Source organism: Lycium ferocissimum, chromosome 2 (assembly GCF_029784015.1).
Source record: "Lycium ferocissimum isolate CSIRO_LF1 chromosome 2, AGI_CSIRO_Lferr_CH_V1, whole genome shotgun sequence".
In the NCBI taxonomy this organism is placed as follows: Eukaryota; Viridiplantae; Streptophyta; class Magnoliopsida; order Solanales; family Solanaceae; genus Lycium; species Lycium ferocissimum.
In genome coordinates this window covers 46,838,278-46,843,201 of record NC_081343.1, presented here as the reverse complement: position 1 = coordinate 46,843,201, position 4,924 = coordinate 46,838,278, and the positions used below count along the sequence as shown (strand labels likewise).

Genomic DNA, 4,924 nt, shown 5'->3' with positions numbered 1-4,924 from the left:
CATGAGCCAATTAGATTCAGCCACATTTTTGTGGGGCCCACTTAGTGCACTAAAGACTTGATTAATATTAATTAATCACTAATATCCACTTAATAATCAAATCATGGTTAATTAATCTCAAATCTCCACTAATATTTCCATGCTATTTGAAATTTATAAGCAAATCGTGCACTAATTAAAATCGGGGATTAAAAGTCCTTGTTTCATATCCCGAAATAATCTTGTCTCTTGACTTATGTCGATTAACTTACGAATAATCCGTCGTATAAAAATACGGGGCATAACATCCTTCCTCCTTTAGAACATTCGTCCTCGAATGTTAAACTAGTCTCATAAGGTCTTACAAAGACTTTGGGAGTCTCTTCCCGATTATTATTTCGCCACAATACCTTGACTAAGCCACGTCCTTAGTACGCAACCTTCTAACTTAACGATCAAGTATACCATAGGGTCCTCCTCATAAGACAAACCCTCCCAGACTCGGACATCACCCACGGGGAATACCCTAAGTCATTAATACATTTACGAAGCATCGACACGTGCAAGACGGGATGCACTGCTTCCAAATTAGATGAATGCCTAATTCGTAGGCAACCTTGCCTACCTTACGAACAATCTGATAAGGCCCAATATACCTTGGGCTGAGCTTCCCCTTCTTGCCGAATCTCATTACACCCTTCATGGGTGACACCTTCAAGGATACCCAATCGCCAATCCGAAACTCTAAGTGTCGACGTCGATTATCTGCATATGACTTCTGTCGACTCTGAGCCGCTAATAACCTTTTCCGAATAAGTTTTACCTCATCAATGGCTTGCTGAATCATATCCGGGCTGATTAACTTAGTCTCCCCAACATCAAACCAGCCAATAGATGACCTGCACTTTCTACCATACAGAGCCTCATGCGGTGCCATCTGGATGCTAGAATGGTAGCTATTATTATAGGCAAACTCAATAAGTGGCAGATGATCATCCCAGCTGCCTCTAAAGTCAATAACACATGCCCGCAACATATCTCCTAGCATCTGAATAGTACGCGCGACCTGTCCGTCAGTCTGAGGGTGGAATGTTGTGCTAAGACTCACCTGTGTCCCCAATCCTTCCTGGAATGATCTCCAGAAGTTAGCTGTAAACTGAGCACCTCTGTCAGATATAATAGATGTGGGAACTCCGTGAAGTCCTCAGCTGAATAAGTAGTCCTGACTGGAAGAAAATGGGTTAATTCTGTCAGCCTATTCACGATAATTCATATGGAGTCATACTCCCGTGGAGTGCGAGGTAAGACTGTGATGAAGTCCATATCCTGGAATCTTCAGCCTCATGTATTACTTTTCGACTTCTTTACAAGACTTTAACTGTCACTCTACCCTTTTAGCTCTTAACCTCCATCCTTAGAGTTGGCTATCAAGTAGCGTTGGAGTTCCCTCATATAATAACTTTACATAGCTGCTTTGTGCTCTGTCTATCATTAACTGGTATATTTCTGAAAGAAACTTTTTTTTTTGACATATTATTCACTGTCATCCAGTAACCAGCTTGTTCTGATCGTCCCGCTTAAACCATTCCACATTTTCCCTTAATCCAACTCGTAACACTTTAGGCATATTATCGCGTGTTGTTTCTTTATCTTTAATTCAAACTTTTCTATTGCCTCTTTACTCAGCTTTTTCTCTTAACTTTCTTGTCACACATCATGTTGCGATCTTCACAAGAACATACGAAGGTGCTCAAATTAGCCCAAGAGGATAACCCGAATTCCTATTTCTCAATGATATTCCACGATCAAGACAATTGGCTGAATCTCGTGAAACCATTTCATAGAAGTTCATTGATATCTTCTTTTTATAAAGCAAATCGACTTCGATTCTTAAATAATCCACATCATATGCAGCTCTATTGGAACACAAGAATTCCCTTTTACGTGAAAAAGGCCCGTATCAATAATTCTGATTTTACGTATGGACAATTCCTCATTATCTTGTTCATTCGCAATAAAATATTTTCTTTGTGCGTCGGTAACAAAAAATATGCTTTTTGGGGGAGAGATACTATTTCACCAATCGAGTCACCGGTTTCTAACATATTCATACCTAATGAATTTCCACAAAGTGGTGACAAAACGTATAACTTGTACAAATCTTTCCATTTTCCAAGTTGATCCGATCCATTCGTTCGTAGAGCTATTTACTCGATCGTAGACATTTCTGGAACACCTCTAACAGAGGGGTAAATAGTCAATTTTGAAAGAACTTGTTGTCAACCTCTTTCATATATGAATCTATCTGATTAAGAAGGGAAGAACTTGCATCAGTATCTCAATTTCAATTCAAACATGGTTTTGATTGACATTCTATATTCTGAGAAAGATTTATCATCCGAAAAGAGGAAAAAACGGAGTCTTTGTCTAAAGAAATGCGTTAAGAAAGGGCAGATGTATAGAACCTTTCAACGAGATAGTGCTTTTTCAACTCTCTCAAAATGGAGTCTATTACCAACATATATGCCATGGTTCCTTACTTCGACAGGGTACAAATATCTAAATTTGATATTTTTAGATACTTTTCGGACCTATTGCCAATACTAAGTATGGCAGTCAAAAATTTGTATCCATTTTTTCGATATTATGCATGGATCGGGTATATCATGGCGAATTCTTGAGAAAAAATTGTGTCTTCCACAATGGAATCTTATAAGTGAGATAAGTGAGATCTCGAGTAAGTGTTTACATAATCTTCTTTTGTCCGAAGAAATGATTCATCGAAATAATGAGTCACCATTGATATCGACACATCTCGAGATCGCCAAATGCTCGGGAGTTCCTCTATTCTATCCTTTTCCTTCTTCTTGTTCTTCTGGATATCTCATTCGTACACATCTTTTCTTTGTTTTCGGGCCTCTAGTGAGTTACGGACGAGTTCGAAAGGTCAAATCTTTGATGATTCCATCATCTATGATTGAGTTGCGAAAACTTACGGATAGGTATCCTACATACGGCCGAATTCTTTACGGTTAAAGAATCTCTCTCTAGTTGCTACGGAACAATTAGGAGGTTCTCTAGAAGAAATACGGGGTTCTTCTTCTGGCGGCAACATGCTTGGTCCCGCTTATGGGGTCAAATCAATACGTTCTAAGAAGAAAGATTGAAATATTAATCTCATTGAGATCATCGATCTCATACCAAATTCCATCAATCGAATCACTTTTTTGAGAAATACGAGACATCTAAGTCATACAAGTAAAGAGATCTATTCATTGATAAGAAAAAGAAAAAACGTGAACGGGGATTGGATTGATGATAAAATAGAATCCCTGGGTCGCGAATCAGCTGATTCGATTCTTGATGAAGAAAGAGAATTCTTGGTTCGGTTCTCCACCTTAATGACCGAAAATAGGATTGATCAAATTCTATTGAGTCGACTCATAAGTGATCATTTATCAAAGAATGACTCTCGTTATCAATTGATTGAACAACCGAGAGCAATTTACTTACGATACTTAGTTGACATTCATAAAAAGCATCTAATGAATTATGAGTTCAATCCATCCTGTTTAGCCGAAAGACGGATATTCCTTGCTCATTATCAGACAATCACTTATTCACAAACTTCGTGTGGGGAAAATCGTTTTCATTTCCCATCTCATGGAAAACCCTTTTCGTTGCGCTTAGCCTTATCCCCCTCTAGGGGTTTTTTAGTGATAGGTTCTATAGGAACTGGACGATCCTATTTGGTCAAATACCTAGCGATAAACTCCTATGTTCCTTTCATTTCGGTATTTCTGAACAAGTTCCTAGATTACAAGCCTAAAGGTTTTCTTCTTAATGAGATCAATATTGATGATAGTGACGCTATTGATGATAGTGACAATCTTGATGCTAGTGATGATATCGATCGTGACCTTGATACTGAGCTAGAACTGCTAACTAGGATGAATGGGCTAACTATGGATATGATGTTGGATATAGACCGATTTTATATCACCCTTCAATTCGAATTAGCAAAAGCAATGCCTCCTTGCATAATATGGATTCCAAAAATTCATGATCTGGATGTGAATGAGTCGAATGACTTATCCCTCGGTCTATTAGTGAACCATCTCTCCAGGGATTGTGAAAGATGTTCTACTAGAAATATTCTTGTTATTGCTTCGACTCATATTCCCCAAAAAATGGATCCCACTCTAATAGCTCCGAATAAATTAAATACGTGCATTAAGATACGAATGCTTCTTATTCCACAACAACGAAAGAACTTTTTCACTCTTTCATATACTAGGGGATTTCACTTGGAAAAGAAAATGTTCCATACTAACGGATTCGGTCCATAACCATGGGTTCCAATGCACGAGATCTTGTAGCACTTACCAATGAGGTCCTATCGATTAGTATTACACGTAAGAAATTAATTATAGACACTAATACAATTAGATCCGCTCTTCATAGACAAACTTGGGATTTGCGATCCTAGGTAAGATCGGTTCGGGATCATGGGATCCTTTTCTATCGGATAGGTAGGTAGCACAAAATGTACTTAAGTAATTGCCCTATAGATCCTATATCTATCTATATGAAGAAGAAATCATGTAACGAAGGGGATTCTTATTTGTACAAATGGTACTTCGAGCTTGGAACGAGCATGAAGAGATTAACGATACTTCTTTATCTTTTGAGTTGTTCTTCGGATCGATCGCTCAAGATCTTTGGTCTTTATCCCGACCCGATGAAAAAAATGGGATCACTTCTTATGGACTTGTTGAGAATGATTCGATCTAGTTCATGGCCTATTAGAAGTAGAAGGCGCTACGGTAGGATCTTCACGGACGAGAAAAAGATTGCGATCGGTTTGATAATGATCGAGTGACATTGTTCTTAAACCCGAAATGAGGAATCCACTTAGATATGATGCAAAGGGCTCTTGTTCTAT

General features: G+C 38.3%; 1 pseudogene; it reads left to right on the top strand.

Annotated features, from left to right (window-relative positions):
• The first annotated feature begins 1,695 nt into the window (after positions 1-1,695).
• On the top strand, positions 1,696-4,884 carry LOC132047654 (protein Ycf2 B-like; annotated as a pseudogene).
• The last annotated feature ends 40 nt before the right edge of the window (positions 4,885-4,924 follow it).